Raw genomic sequence first — 20,727 nt, forward strand, 5'->3', positions numbered from 1 at the left:
AATCTCTCAACAAAAAATACATTTTTTTTTCTTTAATTAAGGAGAGGCCAACTTTGTTGAGAGAATTTTGTGAAGTGTAGTCCATCAGGAGCCAATGAATCCCTCAACGTTCGATATTGTTCTTGTTGGAGGTTTTGTCTCCTTAGTGACCGGCTCGCATAGCAAGAGCACTCGTTGGGTGCCTAATAAGACAAAAAATGTGTGTTACACGTGGCTATACTCGTACCCATTGCCTTCTAGTTTATAGGGCACAATTGGGTGAGAATGCTACCACTCGGGTTAGCCCAAGTAGTAGTATAGTATGTATGGGTTCAAATCCAACTAAATACAAATATGAGATTTCCTTGATAGGTGAGGTGATATTGCTTTCATGTCGATATTGTCACGTTTTCAAAAATCTAAGCTCTTAGCAAAGTTGGGAGACAAAACTTTCATGGAGACGATATCGAACATGTTCGGGTCCGTCAACTCCAAATGAACAACACTTTGTAGACTTCTCCCTAAAAAGTTCCAACATTCCTCAGTAAAACTAATGCTCAATTTGTTAGATAAAGAGAAAAAATTCAAATTTATAAAGACTTTGCTTATATGAAATTTTATTTCTACTGCAAATGCATATATTTACCTCGACTTTGACAAATTCTTGTAACTTCAATTTTTTTTTTTGTAAACACATTTAAGAAACTCAGTTTGCTCTATGCCCAATTTGATGTTGAAACAGATGTTTAGTTAAATGTTCAGACAATGACTATTCAAACAAATGTTTGCACATGTATTCGAACAGAACACAAGCAAAAAGGAAAATAAGAAAATGAAAGAAAAAAACACAAGAAATTTATTAATGTAATTTGGATTTAGAGCCTCGTTCAATAAATGATTCTTATTTAACAAATTTTCAAATCATCTATTAATTAAAACTCAATTAACCTTACTCCAATTATTATAAATCACTCACCCAAAAAATCTCATATACATCAAATATAAACTCTCTAACAAAAAATCCCTAACAAAAGAGTGAAAGTGCAAAAGCCAAAAGCACTCTAAACACACACCTAAATATGCGACGCTGTAACTTATTTATAGGCTAAAAATCGACATATTGTTTAAGTAGTCTTCATAAAGTAAAATTAGCAGCTAAAATCACTAAATAAATAGCTTAATAGAAAAAGATAAGATAAGACATGTTGATTTCATAGTTCTTCCAATTATCCAAAACTTACCACTATTTTTTGGGGCAAAATAAAATACATTTTGAAACTCATTTGCTTGTGGAGAAAATAGTTTTTAAGGCCCAAATCATATAAGCCAACAAATAAATACATCAAATTGTCCTAAAATCTTGATTGATCATGTGTTTAAACATGTGACTGATCAGGTTTTGAATGACTAAGCATCGAGTCTTCAAAATTAAATAATATTAGTTTTAATAATATTCAAATATCATAAACACTTTTATAAGTATTTTTGTTGATTTTTTTATAACGAATAATACTTTTTATATAATTTTTAAAAGTTATTATTTTATTAATTTTGTATTATTTATAAATATTTAATTTTATTAAAATTATCTCAAATTGGTACATTGTGTTAATGATCAGATATGAGATTATATCTTTATTGAGGGCTTGTAGTTGATGGAGGATATGTTGAGTGAGCTATCGACATATATAAAGAGCGAAATAGTGACGGTGCCAATCCCTTGTGTGAATAGAGAGGCTGTTATGGATATTAGTTGTTGGGGGTCGGAGGGTTTTGGTAGATTCTTAGTGGGATCAGCCTATTATATGCGGGCAAATGAGTTTCTATAGCAATAGTGACATTAAGTCCGATTGGATAGGGTGGCTAAGTTTTCTGGAGCGCATTCTTTCTTCATATGGCTTGCTTGGCTAAATCGTCTAAATATGAATCAAGTACAAATGTAGTTAACGCCTCTTGTTATTGTTGGGATTTTCACCTTGAATCTATCAATCATTTTCTTCGAGGGTGTTCCACGAAAAACGAAATTTGGACTTCGCTACAAATTTAATCTCAAGTACCGCCTGACTTTTTCAATTCATATTTTGAAACATGGCTTATGGAAAACTTGAAGTAAACTATTATCTTGAATTTTCAAATTCCATGGGGGGAGGTTATTTTTTCTTCCTTGGAAATGTCGCAAAAAATGTGTTTTTCAGGGCCAATTGATGTCGACGACACATGCTCTGGCTCATGCAAAAAGATTTCCTCTGGATATTTGCAAAGCTGTGAATACAGCAGTGGCTAGTATTGCAAGGGGTCCTAGAATCGTTGGATGGAAGAAACCTCTGATGGTGAGCGACGACCAACGACTGGCATGGCCTCCGCAGGTGGTGTTCTGCGAAATGAAAGGGTGAGTGGATCTAAGGAGGGTTGTTCTATTTCAGTTATTTTTTGGTTTTAATTTGATAAAAAAACAAGGAAGTTTTAAATTTTAATTCAAGGTAAATTCATCTGCCACCTCAGCTTTTTATTGCTGTCGCTGTTCAACGGGCAGAAGCCCAGAACTCAGCTTTACTGGGGGTTCCTTCTTTTGGGTCTTTACATCACATCGCATGTGGGTTGGTAGGAATTTGAAAATTTTAGTTACAATTTGAGCCTTTGTGTGCAAGTTAACCTAGCTTGGATCATAGGCCTACTCGTTTCAGCATGGAATCAAAATGCCAAAGCATTTCATTATCACCAATGTACTACTGTCTTTAACAACGTTGTCGGGTCCCCAAGTACTCACGTTTACAGTTAGCATAGCAAAGTTGTAATTGCCCTTGAAATATCAAAAACAAAAAAGTTTGTCCTATTGTCATGGAAGGCCACAACCAGCCAAATTGCATGCTGTTTGTAATTTTCCTGGAGGAATGATCTAGTTTAGCATAATAACAAAGTCTTACCACACTAAATGAATGGAAGCAAAAAGAATAAATAAACCCAATTGAGAAAACCTCAAGAGCCCCCATTCGCTCATTCTCTTGGCCATGCATGATTTCATATTCTTTTTGCCTCCGCTGAATTTTCAATCCAACAAAGAAAGCAGAAAGTTTATGAATGAACCCCAGTATAAATTGAACCTATACAAAACATGTTCATATACCAAAATCCCATCTATTTTACTTCATATTACCTAAATTTAATAATTAATAAAATAAAGATTGAGATATAGAATGAGAAAGGTGGAGGTTGCAATAATATGTCTCTTTTCATTGTTTTTCGTAGCCATGCCTGTTAAACTGCCACAAAGGCCACAGCTGATGGCCCCACCCCGTCCACTTTGTGCTTCACAATTTTCCCTGGTCAACTATGCGTGTGCGGTGCTGCCATTAACCCCCTTCTCACCACCACCTCCTCGCAATCGCAACCACAGCCGCAGCCGCAGCCGCAGCCGCAGTAACAGCCGCCGTCGCAGTGGCAAGCATAGGCGCAGGCACGGGCACCGTGAGACGGAAATGCAAAGTTACTGTTGTCAATGGCTGAAGCAGGTGGACACTGAGTGTGTGTGCGACGTTCTGGTTCACTTGCCCACCTTCCTTTCTAGGCCTAAACATCAGTACACCGTTGTCGTTGATGATACCTGCACCGTCAATTATTCATGTGGGGGGCGAATAGAACCATGATTCCACAACCTCCTTTTCTTCTGATTTTGCTTGAATCTATGTAATTGAAATCATGTCCATCTTTATTATTGAAAAAAAAAATCTTGTCTATTTGCTTTTTGCAATATCAAAATTGACGCCCAAACAGCAGATGTTAATAAGAAATTTTAGTTGTAGAATTCTGTCCCTGTAGTGACAAGATAAATTAAAGCTAAAGTTTTTGTTCATTGATTCAGTCTTTCTGCTTATTGCCAGGGCCTTATTAGCATTTTGGGCAACTTAGTAGGGTAACTGCTAGTCTAATTTTTTCATCCTAAAAAGTTATAAAATGACGATTTAATTGTTCTCTCTTTTCGTCATTTAATTATTTGAATTTATCTTTTTTAGTTAGATAAATTATTAATGAGAGGATAACTTGTTAACTTTGAAAATTGACATTTGTACATTATGTTAATTTAGTCTTAATTTTAAAAAAAATAACTTTCAATATTTTCACATTGTGTATTTTTTTTTATAATTTCACTTTTATTTGTAACATTGAGTATTAAATTAAAAAGAATGAGAAAATATGAAAATTATTATCCTAAATTTTTATGTATTTTTATTTTTGGTATATTTGATAAAATTTGGTTGATAGATTTCTTTTTTAGCATTTTAAGTAAAAGAGTCACAAAGAAAAATAAAATTACAAAAAAAGTTCAAATTATACAATATATAAACATTGAGGGTTAAATTTTTTTAGAATTAAGACTTAATTGTCAGAATGTGTAAACATTAAAGGTTAAAATTATTATTGTGTCAATTTTAAAAACTTCCATATCATCTTTCCATCATCCATTTAACAGCTAGTGACCAAAAAAATCAAATAATTGAGTGATTATTTTATAATTTTTTATAGTTAGATGACTAAAAAAGAAACTTACCAATAATTAAGTAATTACAAGTATAGTTTATCCAATTTAGTATTAATGTCAAAAAGATTCCATGGAAAAAAATGCGTTTAAAACAGAGTTACAGGAGATTGGAATGTTAAAATAAATATGTGTAAAATTGTAAGAATAATACTAGGACAAGTTAGAAAACTTTGGATAAATTGCACCTAAATGATAGTTAACTATCGGCTACCCCTAGTTCAGGTTCGTGTTTTGTTGTTTTGATTCTCGGGGTTCGTAGAAAAATAATTTTACAAAAAATTTTATATTCACTTTCAGCTCTAATAAAATTAAAATCCTACATAGAGATAATAGTCTTCGGTTTAAAATATACATCCCGAAAACAAATTAAATTACAAATAAATTTTTAGGAATCACAACTTTAAGAAAATTATTTTATCATTCATAACAATAAAATAATTGTCGAAACCATCTTTCATATTTTACAAGAAAACCGGGGAATCGAATTTATATTTTGAAAAGAAAACGAAAATTCGGAGTCGCCACCAATCCTTTTTGTTTAGGTGTGATCGGATCACCTAAGAATTTTGTTATTTTAATAAAATATTTCTTTTTCCTAAAACAACAATTTTGGCCTACGTAAATATGAGAAAACGGGTTCGAGAGTCGGTTACGTATGAGGAAGGGTTAGCACCCTCATTACGCCCAAAATTGGTACCAAATCGATTAGATATTGTCCTTATGTCTAAAATTTAAAAATGTTTTTGAAATGTGGTTCCTTTTTAATAACATTTGAATAACCCGAGTTGGTCATCAAAATTCTCTTGTTTCAGAGGAATATAGCATCACATCCAGCACAATAGGACACGATCTTTTGTACCCCAGAAGACATAATAAATTTTGACTTCCAAAAGTTTATATGTTGAAAACCGCAAAAGGGTGCCCAATTATTTAGTCCAACGAGAAAATCGAAACCCAACACAGTAGGACACGACTCCTCGAATTTCTAGACATTGGACCTTGCCTTATTTTAGAATTTGGAGAACATGAGTGAAATTCTAAAGGAATATTCGATTATTTTGAACAAACAAAAGATCGTAACCCAGCACGATAGGGCACGATTCCCCGAATTGCCAAACATCGAACATTACCTTTGTTTTGGAGAGTTTTTTTTTAAAGCATGAGTGAAATCCCAAAGAAATATTCGATTGTTTTGAACAAACGAGAAATCGCAACCTAGCACGATAGGGCACGATTCTCGAATTGCCAAACACCGAGTATTGCCTTCGTTTTGGAGGATTTTTAAAAGCATGACTGAAATTCCAAAGGAATATTCGATTGTTTTGGACAAACGGGAAATCGCAACCCAACACGATAGGGCACGATTCCTGAATTGCCAAACATCGAGTATTGCCTTCGTTTTAGAGAATTTTTAAATGAATAATTATAAAAATAGCTTAAAACGCATTACTTCGACTCAAAATAAAACGGGATTAATCTTAAAGATTTGGACCTCATAGAACAATATTTCGTAAAACAAATGGAAAACAATGATATGGGATAATGTACACATAAAATACAATACCAATTAACAAACTAATAAATAAGCATAACTGATCTAGAAAAGATAATCAAACTTGTAAGCATGGATGACAAACAATTAATAAAACAATGAATGGATGATATACAACAATAATAAATATGGCACAATATAAAACAATCAATAAATCATATACAAAACAAAGGGGAATTTGGAAGTCAACGTGGTATAAGATGATTTCAAAACAATGACGATCTAACGAACCAATAATTTATACGACATACGAATTAATGGATTGATAAATTTTAAATCTATTTGTGGAAAAAACTAGAGATATATACTTAATTATTAAAATATATGTTATAAAATGAATATTTTAATCAAATATCATACCAAAACATTAAAGAATATTGGCTTAAAATTGACAATTTATATATAATATAAAAAATTTAAATTATGTACAAAATATGAAAAGATTATAAAAATGTATGGTGAAGTATAATCTTAGAAGCATGATAGATTTACAAATCATATATACATAAATGACTTTAAAAATAATTACTTGTAAAAACATAGTAATACATACAAGATTAAATTAATTTTATTATAAACTATATATATAATAGATTGAAGAACATGCTTATATATATAAAGAAAACTATATGTATAAAATACATAGATTTAATAATATATATAGATCAAATATAGGTATCAATAAATATATACATATATAATAATTTAAAAGATATATTACGTAGGACTATATAATAAAATACAAGAATAAATTTAAGAAATCGTATGTATAAAAATAATATAAGGTTGATAATAATATATATATGACATAAAATCAACTTTAATACAAAGTATATATATATATAATAGTGTATATAAAAAACATTTACATGAAATATACAAAATGTGGCGATGACATTACAAAAACAAATTTACAATAAGAAAGAAACAATTTCCTAGGTAGTTTAAAAGGCTATAAAATAAAAACTTAATAGGAATTAAACTAAATCAACAGGGATAAATTGAAAATAAAACAATAATAATAAAAAGGATCAATATTCAATGCGCGAAAACGTATAGGGACTAAAACTGGCAATATACCTGTAACACCCCTATAACCCGTATCCGTCGCCAGAGAGGGTTATGAAGAGTTACCAATCCAAAACACTACATTTGTACATTCACATATACATAATTTCATTAGCAATTATATGCATAGTCAAACATAATCAAAGATCGAAATTCAGACTTATACCGACATTCAAAAGTTGCCATATTCGCATGGCTTATATACAACAACATCTCAAAATATCATTCACTTAAGTCTATTCTATACATGCCATACTAGCTCCAAAACATAGTAGTACCAAAATGATAGATAATGTGACGATTTGTTGACGATCCCTCCCCGAGCAGATGACTGAAGTCAACAATCTATAAAACAGAGAAACGTAACAAACGGAGTAAGCTTTCATAAGCTTAGTAAGTTTTAAGCAATGCAAACAAATAAACTCAATTATACATCAATTATTCAATTTCTCAATAGGCCATTTTCTAAATATATTATCATTTGGCCGAATATACACAAGCACATAATGCACATTTAGCATTCTTATTTCACTTAGTCTGAATTCATATAGCATAAATAAATCAAATACTTTCGCATACTTTCACACCTTGACTGAATGCATCATGATCATAGATATAGATATAACATTTATTCACATATGTATCATATTATACACTTATGATTCAATTCAAATCATACTCACATATAAGTACATAATACGTACCTGGCCAACTTAACGTATTGAATGTATTCATTTGTTGTTCTAACATGAGGTATCTTAGTCTTAGACTTTTATCAAATCACCGGCATTCAGTCTGCTAGGTTTTAAACCTAAATTCATTCACCAGCATTTCGCCTGCTAGGCTCGAAGCCCGATATCATTTCACCGGCATTATAGCCTGCTAGGCTCGAAAGCCCGAATAGTATCTCACCGGCATTATAGCCTGCTAGGCTCAAAGGCCCGAATAGTATCTCACCGACGTTATAGCCTGCTAGGCTCAAAGGCCCGAATAGTATCTCACCGACGTTATAGCCTGCTAGGCTCAAAGGCCCGAATAGTATCTCACCTGTAATATAGCCTGTTAGGCTCAAAGGCCCGAATAGTACTGTACGATATTCAAATCAACAAGTTTCATATAACACAATCACACCAAATTAGGTACAAACATCATTCGAATATATCATCCTACATTTTTATTCACTTTTATTTCATTTCATCACTCACATTTATCATTTGATAGATTACACATAATATCTTACTCATATTCATCTAACACTATCATTTGATCATAAAAGCATATCACATTTTACTTCCATTACAATTGCCATTCGGCCATATACATATATGACAAGTAATACTTAATTCTCATAATCTGTCATGTCATTATCTAAAATTATTTATATTTAACTACTTAAAACTTACCTCGAATATTTTCGAACAGTCTCCAATCGGCTATTCAACTACTTTCTCTTTTCCCTTGTCCAACCTTGGTTCTCTATGCTCTTGAGCTAATTCAAACAAAATTTAACTTATTAAAGTCCCATCATGCTAGCTTATGGCCGAATATGACAAGAAATTTAATAGGTCATATAGCTACTTTTAGCTCAAATACAAAATGGTCATACACATTTTTAATCACATTAAGCAATTTAATACAATTAATTTAACATTTCCTCATGTACACCTTTATGACCGAATGCATATATCAATTAAGTAACTTGCCTTAGCATATAACTCACATAGCCAAAGTACATATAACCCTAATGACCGAATATGTACATTACCAAAATTCCTATGTCTTAACCTATAACCTTCATAGCCGAATATTCATTGTATACTTAGTTCACATATACAAACACAAAACTCATATGGCTTATCATATTTTCATATACATATCTTTACCATATAGCCGAATATATATATAGCTCATCAAATAGGTATTTATTTACGTTTCCCTTTTAACACATATTGATCAACTAGTCCATGCATTAGCCTTTGGCACATTCGGTCATTAAAGTAATAACCTATTTAACATTCAAGCATTTTATACCAGAATTTCTCTCAAGGCCGAATTCATCTACAACCTTTAATACTTATACAAAGTTTATATGTTAAATAATTTATACACACACCATTAACCTAGTATCAATTATCTAAGTACTTTAACAATTTTCTTTAACTATGAAACTCATTCGGCAATGACAAGGACAAATTTAACAAGCTTTAAATTCAACTTATAATTGTGCATATCTCATCAAAGCATCCACACCAATTTATTATCTAATTATCCATAGCCGAATACACATATTTCTTTCATTCATTCTCAACAAAATTTTATCAAGCTTAAATCTCCATTCCATCATTTTAAAACACAAACATTACTCAAATGTTATCTAAATTCACATTCGGCAACTACACATACACACAAGCCGATTTTCCCTATCATCTAAACCACCTATATGAACATTTAACTAGCTTAAACTTCACCTATCTACCATTACTCATAAAAAGAACATGAAACAACAACCATTTCCTTCAATTCAATTCATGACCGAATGCTCACAATACAAAAATTTTCAAAATTTAAACATGGGTTGACTAAGAAATGCTTTAACCATGCTAATTTCGCAAGAATATCAAGAAAATACATGGAAAATACCTTTGAATCATGTAGTAAATGACCGAATGTTGCTTGAGCTTTTTCCTCTCCTAATTTCGGCTATGAAGAACAAAGATGAATAAGCTTTTTCCTTTTTCTCAATTTGTTATTTTATTTATCTTTATTTTATAATAATAAAGCCATTAAATTTTATAATGCTAATTTAAAATGCATATATTGTTTATCATCATCATTATGGCCGGCCACTACAAATTAAAGTGAGAAATTTGACATGCAAGTCCACCTATTTTAAACCATAAAATATTTGGCCACTACAAATTAACCTATCACATTTTCAAAATTTCTCACATAAGTCCTATTTAATAAATTCACATACAAATGAAAAAATCAAAGCATGGAATTTTTACACATGCACTTTCACATACAATAAGCATAGAATATAACATTTAATTACTTTTGTAACTCGGTTTTGTGGTCCCAAAACCTAGCAAAATTTAATTCATTCTCTCTACCACACTATTCAATTGTGGAGTGTTCGACAAGGTAAACTGGGATAGAATACCATTCTCTATAAGGTACCCTAACGACATACCATTACAAAAGCATCTGCTCAATTCTCGTCCAATGATTTTTTCATAAGTGTGTTACCCTCATAGGATATCCTTAATCTATTTAAGATAATATTCACTCTCCCAATATCTTATTTTATCTCATGGTAATCATTACATCTTTCTTTATGAAAAGTTAATTACTATTAAATAGTAATCAAGTCATTCATCACAAAGACGAACACCATGTGGCCATGTTTACTTTCCATCAATCATATAATGCCAATGAGAGGATATCATTTACCCATGTCTCAGACTATGAATTTCACTATTGTGAATGATGCTACATACTGCAAAAGTCGAACACCCAACGCACCAACTTTCAGTTCCTTGTCTATTTGAACTTAGGCTTTTACTTACATTAAAGTCTACGAGTCACGCATACATAGTCCATAATCCATTTAGGATTTAGGTATGTCACAATATGAACGTCACAAGTGAATGAATCTATACATGGATTCAGGATCTATATTTCTTGGGTCTAGTTCTATGTATTGCCAATCCAGTTAGTCACATCTATGTCTTTATTGCTGGAAAATCAAGTTTGGAAAATGCAACGGAAAATAGATTTGAGGAAAATTCAGGCTTTTAATTTTTTGTCTAAAAATAAGAACTTGATTGTGATATATAAAGTAATAAACACTTAATCAAAATTGTAAATTTTCTATTCGTCTAGGATGAACGCTTCGATCGAGTAGTTTTCTCTGCTATCAGCAAGCTTACGTCTGCCAAGTGTGGGCTCGCTTTGAATCATAAAATTTTTCATAAAATTACCAGTATGGCAATTTCATAATTTCTTTATACTTCTAGGCTAAGTTGTAAATAAGAATAATATCTCAAGAAATTTTCTGAAATAATTTCTTTAAAGAATTTTCTCTATGTAACTTTATCTTAAATTAAAGTGTGTAAAAAATAATGACACATAACTTCCCTTACATAGGGAGAGTTTAGTGAGTTCAACTATAATTAAACTTAATTACTTTAATATTAAATTAATATAATACTTATCAAGATAAATATTAGATTAAATTTAAGATTAAATCTATTAATTAATAGAATATTTATCTATAAGATAAATATTAAATTGATTTTAATATTAAATTAATAAAATACAATCAAGATAAGTATTAAATTAAATTTAAGTATTTTTTTAATTTAATATTAAGTCTTATTAAAATAATATTATTTTTTTAATAGTTAATCTGAAATAAAGTTATCTAGTAGAGTCCTAGTAGGAGTGTAATTCTACCAGTACTCAACCACCAAAGAATCGTTGTCGTCGATCATCTGACGGTCACTGAAATGTCATTGTTGCTACCGTTGGCACCATCGTGTCTGATGGTGCCATCATAGGTGCGACACCGTCACAACATCCCAATCTGGTTCGGCTGTTGTCGGTCTGGTCAGGTCAATGAAGGCCCGACCAGCCCGATCCAACCATCGATTAGACCATTTGCCCAATTCGACCAGTTTGTGGGTCTTAGTCTTAATCTTGATTTTGGGTTCTTTGGCCCAATTTTTTTTATCTTAGATCCAATTTTCAAGTCCAATTACCCATTGGGCCAATTGCCTGAATTGAAAATTAATTTCCAAGAATATCATATTTATTTTAATTAATTTGATTAATTTAATTTTACTTGATCAAAATTAATTTTTCCAAAAATCACTAAGATTTTCCAAAGTTAATTTTTCAAGGCAATTCTTTAATCAAATTCTCTAGTTGAACAATTCTCATGACCGCCCAATTTAATTCCACATCGTTCGACTCAATTAAATTATTTCTAAAGTCTTAGTTTTTTTTTATTCAAATGCAGTCCAATCGAACTTTTTTGGAGCTAGCAGAGTGACCAATCAGACATATACAATTAGGCTCGAGTAATTGCAATTATGTCTAGAAGTACCGTTCTGATAGTTCGCAATTTACTTAATAATGGAGTCAGTCCACAAAAAGTACCATGAGTGAAAACTCCTTATTTTATACTTTTTACAAAAACAATTCATCCAACTGCTTTGTCCAATGACCTCGTCATGTGTGTGTTACCCTCATATGATATCCTTGATTCTTTTGAGTTAAATACGTTCACTCAATAGCCAATATAATATTATTTTATCTCATTTTCACTATTGTGTCTTCCTAATAATTAATATGATCACTATCAACAAATGACTGTGATAAATTGGTAGTTCGAAAACAAGTAACCTGTGATCAAGTTCCATATTTATCAATCCACACAATACCAATAAGATGATATCGTTAACTCTTAATCGAGCTATGAATTCCATTGTTGGTAGTAAAGTCATGTCATACACAAGTCATGCACCAAACATACCGGCTATGGGCTCGATCATCTTTAGAGCATAAGCCTCTACTTATATCAAAGCACATGAGTTACATACGCATGGTTAGTGACTAACTCAAGATTTAGGTAAATCGCACCATGAACTTCACAAGTGAATTAATCCACAAACGGATTCAAAATGTAACACCCCCATACTCGACCCGATCGCCGAGTCAAGGCATCAAGATGTCACATTTGTTATCGAAGCAACTACTGAATTGTAAATCATTAACTAATTTTGGTAATAATTGAATTTACGATAAAACTAATTATGAGTAAAAGGAGCTCATTAAGACATCCACAATTGATCAAAGTCCAAATTGTAAAGTTCATAAAAAATTTTCAACTGTTGTCGCGACATTGGGGTTTCAACGTTGTGACGTGGCAAACTTGTCATCGTGACGCCGTCTCTATTTTCCTACAAGTTTCACGCTTTATTTTTATTTATTTATTTTATATCATTACCTAAATCGTATTCAAATGTCATAACCACTACATCATTTTACATATCATCCACTTATATCTATTTCTAATCTCAAGTCATCTTAAAAACATGATATTTAATCAAAGATAACAAAGTTTATAAAATTAACATAAATATTAAAGTTTTACTAATAAGACCATGGGAGGACTTGCACTTTCAAAGTAGTTTACCCACTTTATGTATATTTCATATTTATTTCTAGATTGTGCCAATCAATTTAATTCTTCATAAAATTTTAACAAGAATTCAATATCACATCAATTAACAATTATTCACTTATTATTTTATCAATTCATTTAAACATATTTACATGTATTAATCGTTCCATCACTTACAACCGTTTCGAAACATTTCAAATTCATCTATTATATATATATTCATATATATTTTTCCTCCTCCTCCTCCCCATTCCGCATCCGTTATGTATATATTTATTAGAATCTTTAGCTTTTAGTATATAACATGCTTATATGTAATATTATCTATAATTCCACTATTTACTTATGTGTTCATATCAAAGCTATCCACTTGATTCATAGTCACTAAATTATTTATATCTTGAGCTACAGAATTCGAAATTAAGATCCACTTGATGTTTTTGGAACTAGACTAAGATATATTTTTACCATAAAAATTTCAGAATTTATAATTTAGCCAATTAGTACAGTAAATTCTTCAAATTTGTCCCTATTTTGTTGTTTCACAGCTTCGACCTTTATTTACAAAAATTAATTATCTCTTAGTACAGGCTTTGGATAATGTTTTCATTTGTTTCTATTAAAAATAGGCTCATTAATAATTTAAACATATAAATTTAAACCCATAATTATTTTTCCAAATTTTTTTATGATTTTCCAAATTCAGAACAGGGGAACCCGAATCCAGTCCAACCTTGTTTCACGAAAATTAATATATCTCAAACTATAAAATCACGTTTCTTTCACTGTTTCTTTCACTGTTTCTTCCATATGAAACTAGACTTAATAAGATTTAATTCAATATTTAATAAAATCTATAAATAAATTTCTATACTTTTAGGTAAATTTTTAGAGTTAAGTCACTGCTGCTATCCAAACTGTTTTAATGAAAATATTTTCTTTTCTAAGGTTCTTTGTACTATCTTTCATTCAATCACACATAATTCCCATACTTTTGATTACTATACAATTTAGACACTTATGTTTATGTGTAGATTACATATTCATTTCTTAATTTTAGTACTTCCACCATACAAATCACATTCTCTCTTACCAATTTAGTATTTTAAGTATCTATTCTTCATCAAATACTTTCTATTTCTAGTATTTAGATTAAATACATGTTTCATACATCTCACTAAAAATATCTTTAACTCAGTCTATTGAAATACAAGTAGGTTTAGTATGAAAGTTACCTCATTTGTTAAGAATTTCTTCATTTCTTCTTCATTTACATGCATTTCTCATCTTCACCACTTTCCTTCCTTTTTCATCTCATTTTCTCCACTTTCATCTACTATTTTCTTGCTTCTAAATTGATGAACATATTCTCTAAAATATCTACTTCATCTTCTCTCTTTAATATCTAAGGATATTTTCAAAAATTTTGGGTAAAAATGTAGGTATTCCTAACAAAGGACTAAATTGTAAAAAAAAATAAAACTTCCTTTCTCACCCTTTCACTCACGTTGGAAGGATGATAAATTTCCTTCATCCTTCCTTTCTTTTTATACTACCATTTTCTAAATAAAATAATCATAAATATCTAAGTAAAATATTAATAAAATAATATTTAAGTAATTAATTAAAAAAATAACCAAAATATCATCAACATCATCATTATATTCTAGAATTCTCCCTCTTGCTAATTGACCATTTTACCCTTTATGATCTTTCAAAATTCCATCCTTGAATCATTACTCAATTTGGTAAAATTATGATTTAGTCCCTTACAATTCTTCACCTATTCAATTTGGTCCCTGCATGCCAATTCCATATCCTATTAAATTAGATTATTTTCACTTTTGGTCCTTCAAATTTCTCATTTTTACACTTTGATCCCTTAAATTTTAAATATTTACACTTAAGCCAAAAACTTTTCACATATTTACGATTTAGTCCATTCCTAATACATCATGTCATGCTTCTTGATTTAACTCTCTTTTGATATATTGCAACTTTCATTTTCTTTGATCTTATACCTTATTTCGCTAAGATTTTATCTCATATTATTTACGACCAAGGGGGTTTTGAGGATGTTACACAGAATCAATTCATCTTGGGTCTAGTCTAATGTATCATTCTTCCAATGAATATATCTATGTCTCTACTCGTGGAGTCAACTACTCCGATAGTCAAAATTAGTCATCTCTCCAATTGAAATTGTAGATGACATAATAATCCTTCTAAGTATTTGAATCTGATGCTTACTTTGATTCTTTTATGGGATTACAGACTTATTTAGATTATCTACTGAAGTAAGTTGTCTTTTTCGCAATGTAAACGTTCTTACAGTGCCACTTATCATCAGTTTGAACTTAGACAATTAATGAACTAATATTTGCTTGTCACAATTTTGGTATACATACAAAACATAAAAGATAAAAACGCAAAAGAAATAATAGTGAAATGTGAAATTAACTTTATTTATTTATTTATTCATCATTTAAATACATAGAAAACAAGTACGTGTTTACTACAATATAGGCAAATTTCCCAACATCTATCTTTTGGGAGTCATTCGCTCTAATGCTCAAGATAAAACATCTTCCCAATTAGACTTGATAGGCGACATATTAGTCTTTTAATAGGTTTGCTCATTTCCGATTAGACTAAGGACATGTTTAGGTTCACTTTCTAATACAAGTTGTCATTTTGTATTACGATCCAATCATGTAATACCACTTAATATTAGTTAAACATTAGACAATTAGTGAGCAACATTTGCTTCCATTTTACTTTGCATGCAAAAACCATGCGAAAACAATATACAAAGTATTAATGTAATTCATGAATATTTTTATTAACCAATCTGTTCGAAAAATACAAGTGTACTTAGACGAAAAAACTACACTTAGGGCACTAGATCCAACAAGATGTGGTTGTTAACTCTCTATTCATCATACTATGAACTCTTAAGGTCACTCGACTATTAGTAAATTAACACTTTGGTCACTCAATTTCAAAATAATTACAAGTTGATCACTAAAATATTCGAAAATTTTTAGTGTTATAAAAACCTCCTTCACAGTTGCATTCCAATCATTTCACCATTGTCCAGCCTCCTCTTCTTACAAAGACACACATAGAAGCTTTTTTCCTCTTTCAAGTTTATGGTTTAATTTACCTTAAAAAAACTTTATGGTTTAATTTTCTTTGAAATGGTTTCATCAAACTTCATTAATTAAAACTTGAAGCCTTAATGAAAAAGCTTTATGATACTTGTCCATCTTTATCAAATGGCCGCCTAACTTTGATATGTTCCTCTTCTCAGCAAGACTTTCTCCTTGATCTTTTGGATTGAGCCTTCATTGCTTGAAACTCTCTAACTAACTCTTGACTGAATCAAGTATGTTTGAGTCTCCATTTTTTATATATTTATTATTTTCTTTGATTTTATTTTGTTCCTTTTGCTTCTGTAAGTCATGTATGGGGCATGGTGAAACAAGAGATTTTCTTCCTTTTTATTTATTTTTTTGGTATTTTTGTTTGCTTTGATTGTGGTTGTGGTGATATTTGGTTGTTCATTCAAAGTAAAGACATGTGAATAGCTTGATTGTAGATTTTCTTGGATTATGATTTTGATCGAAGGGGAAATGGTGAGTGGGTTAGAAAGAAAAGTTGCTGAGTTGGTTGAGTTAGAGGTGAGACATTGAATTGATAGTGGCTTGGCTAAGGTTCGGGGCTTGGGTTGTTGATAGTTTTTGGTTTATCGAGTTAAGGAGTAATGGTGCAAAGATTGAGTGACTAAAGGGTAAACATGTAAACTTGCTAATGGTTTAATGACCAACTTGTAATTTTTTTTTAAATTGATCAAATTCTAAATTTTATTCATCCCTACATCTGACATTCATTGCCAAGCTAATAGGCCATTGATCAACTTATAATTTTTTGAAATTGAGTAATCAAAATGTAAATTTATCAATAATTACGTGATCTTGGAGTGTAATTTACTCATTAAATTGTAAATTATTGAAAAGTAAAAGCGAAAATTTATCAGTTATAACTTTACAAATTTTAAATTGAGTAAGCCACAAATTTGCCAGTTTTAGGATGAGAACCCATAATACAATCATTTCATTCAATTACCAAAACTCTCCCCTGTTTTTTCCGCTAAGTTATGATTTTAATTGCAGAAATTAAAATGTTTTACCATGACATTTACTGTGAAAAACATTTCTTTTCTTTTTTTTTTAAATCTGGAAAACTGTTGAAACAGCAATCCTAAATAAAGTCTTGTTGAACTGGATGAAACATATTCATGAAGAAATCTAAAACATTCCTATAATTATAATTTTCCATGAAAATGGAAGTTTATGATTATTGAGTCAACTTTTTTTTTTTTTGGTGTGTGTATGCACTTGAGAATCAGAAGGTTACACAGAAAGAGTGATTCAGAAATCATTCCAAAGGGCAAAACAACATGCATGCCTGCAGGAAAAAGCATTCATTAGAGGTTATTGATTATGGGATTCGATACCCAAAGGTTACCATCATATCCAAGAAGAGAATAGTTTTGACATCTTATCGACGACGACAACAACCCGTCTCCGAATGAAATTTACGGAGAGTGGTGATGGATGGATTGAATAAAAAGTAATAATAATATTATTATTATTCCTGGCTTGGCTTTTGATTCCAGTTTCCGGAAAACCAGAATAAGTGGCTTACAGTTTGGTTTAAACGCGTTTATTTGTTAGCTAGTCGGGTTCATGTTGCTCCATAATTCAATTCCATGTCCCTCAACCTTTTTGTCTGCTTTTTAATAATCCACTTCCAGACCAAATTTTTGGACCACTTGCCAACTTTGCATGTACCCTCTAAAGCATCTGTCTGCACAATATATTGTATATCAATACATGTGTCGTTTAATGTAATTTTCAAGTTTCTTCTTACTGGGGTCAACAATCAGGAGAGGAGGGGCAGCCATCCTCTTGGCCCAAATTTTATTTTTAGTTCTTTTTAAATATTAATAATTCAATTCAATTTTTTAATTAATTATTTATTTGTGGTCCCTTTTAAAAGTAATTTAGTAATTTCTTGGTAAATAACTTTCACCTTTCAAAATATTGGATGTACTGAGATTTTGAAGTCCAAATCAATTTTTGGATCATCGAAATTCATAAATACATTTTTTTTTCAAAAAAAATCTATTTTTTTAAGTAAAGATAGAAACCCTCAACAACATAATTAAGAGGCAAAATAAGTAACCATCACCCTAAACCTAATGATTTAAACACCAGCCTTTCAATATTATATTACAATCCCTCAAGAAATTTATGTAACAAGTAAGAATATTGAAGAAAAAAAAAGTAAAGAAAAAAGTTGGTATCATCCTTTTAAAATTTTATGCTAAAAGGAAGTGTTCATTTTTTTTTTGTTTTTGGCTATCTTTGTAGGTCATGAGCACTTTTTCTAAAAAAAAAAAAAGATGAGCCTGTTTATGCCTTTGTGATATAAATCTATATAAATTTGCTGGAATCTAGTATATATGTGACTAATTCTTTTCAAAAAAAAAAAGTATATATTTGACTAATGGGACCAACAACTTGTTGTTTGTACATACTTGGTTCTCCCTTACCATTTTTATAATATAAGTAGAAGAAAACAATCATATATTGAGCATCTAACTTAATTGGATTTAAAAAGAAAAAAAAAACATATTTGTATTCCCCTTATATATGAATTTAAACGATATAGTATGATTCTATAAATATATAAAATAAAAGAAATTACACATATTAATATTTGAATGCTATAAAATAAAATAAAATAAATTCAAGAGTCAAATAACTTTCAAATGCTACTTTTGTTTCATGGATAAAGTAAAAAAATAAAAATAATTCCTTAATTTTTTTTTAAAAAAAGGAGGCTTTTTTAAGTAAAATAATCAAAGCTAAAAGTTAGTGACTTTTTGAAGAATGATTTAAAAAATAAATCTTTTGAAAACTGACCAATCACCATTTATGTGATTGGGGTATATTTATATATAAACTGGACCAAGCATTGATTGTTAGTGGCGAATATCAGTATCCAGCCATTATACTAAACACAATTTATAATCTCTCGTCTTCCTCGATCGCCTCTCATGCATCTTTCTTTTTAAGAACATATTTTCTGTGTTTTTCTTTTGACAAGTGGCCATCAGAATCTTGAGCTGCTGGAAGCTACTCATGGGTTTCTGAATTTTCACGACACGGTTTAATCAGCTGAGTCAGGTCGGATCGTGTTATAAAAACAAGTTTTTTAATCATGTCGTTAACTTACTACTCTCAAATGCGTTTCGTAAGTTTAGGGTTTGTTTGCTTGGTATAAAAAAGCATATGGAAAATGATTTTTAATAAATGTATTAATTTTTTAAAATGATAAATGATTTTGTATAAAATATCTTATCTTTGATAAATTTATTTAAAATTATTTTTCAAAACTTATTTTTAGTGAAACAAATATAATACTAATGAATTTTTTATTCATAATTGATCTAGAGAATGAAGTTTGTTTATTAATTTAATTAATAAACAACATTGGTTTGAAATGATTTTTTTAGCAATATAAAAAAATAAAATTTAAGTAATATGTATAAGGGTTAAAATGTAAATTTGTCACCATATTATCAGTAAATATTGAAATTTGACACTATAATTTATTTTGAATAATATTTATCAGTATACTTTAAAAGTATGGTTCAATTCGCTATACAGCTTTTATTTTATTGAATTTTATCACTAAACTTTGTATTTTACCTAAGTTTATTTTTTAATTAAATTTATCATTTACGCCTTGCTTGATTAAATGTTGAAAATTTTTAATTGGATTAATATTTTTAACAACTTAATTTTTTAAACACGTTTGATAACTCATAATGAAAACTATAAGATAAGATTTTTTTCCATAAAAAGATTCAATTGTTTTTATTTTATTTTATTTCGTTTAAGACTATATTATCCTTTATAAAATAATTTAATTAGACTCAATATATAATTTTAAGTAATACACAAAACAAAATTTATAACTTAAACTCAACATTTAATTTTTCAGTATTTTTTTTCCAATACACCGAACATAGCCTCAAAATTGATTTTGATGATTTAAAAATAACTTTTGACAAAAAAAATGTTATTTGAAATATTTTGTTTTAACAGTTAACTATTAGTTAATTAATAGTATATTATATTAATTAATTATTAATTATTAATATAATATTAATTTATTATTTTTAAGCAATAAATTAATATTTAAATATTTTATTAAATTTTTCTTCAATTTATTTTAAATTAAAATTGAATAGTAAAAGACAAAATTTAATCAAACAATAATAAAGGGGCAAAATTCAGAATAAAGTTAAAATATAATGATGAATTT

This window comes from Gossypium hirsutum, chromosome A11 (assembly GCF_007990345.1).
Source record: "Gossypium hirsutum isolate 1008001.06 chromosome A11, Gossypium_hirsutum_v2.1, whole genome shotgun sequence".
NCBI classification, from domain to species: Eukaryota; Viridiplantae; Streptophyta; class Magnoliopsida; order Malvales; family Malvaceae; genus Gossypium; species Gossypium hirsutum.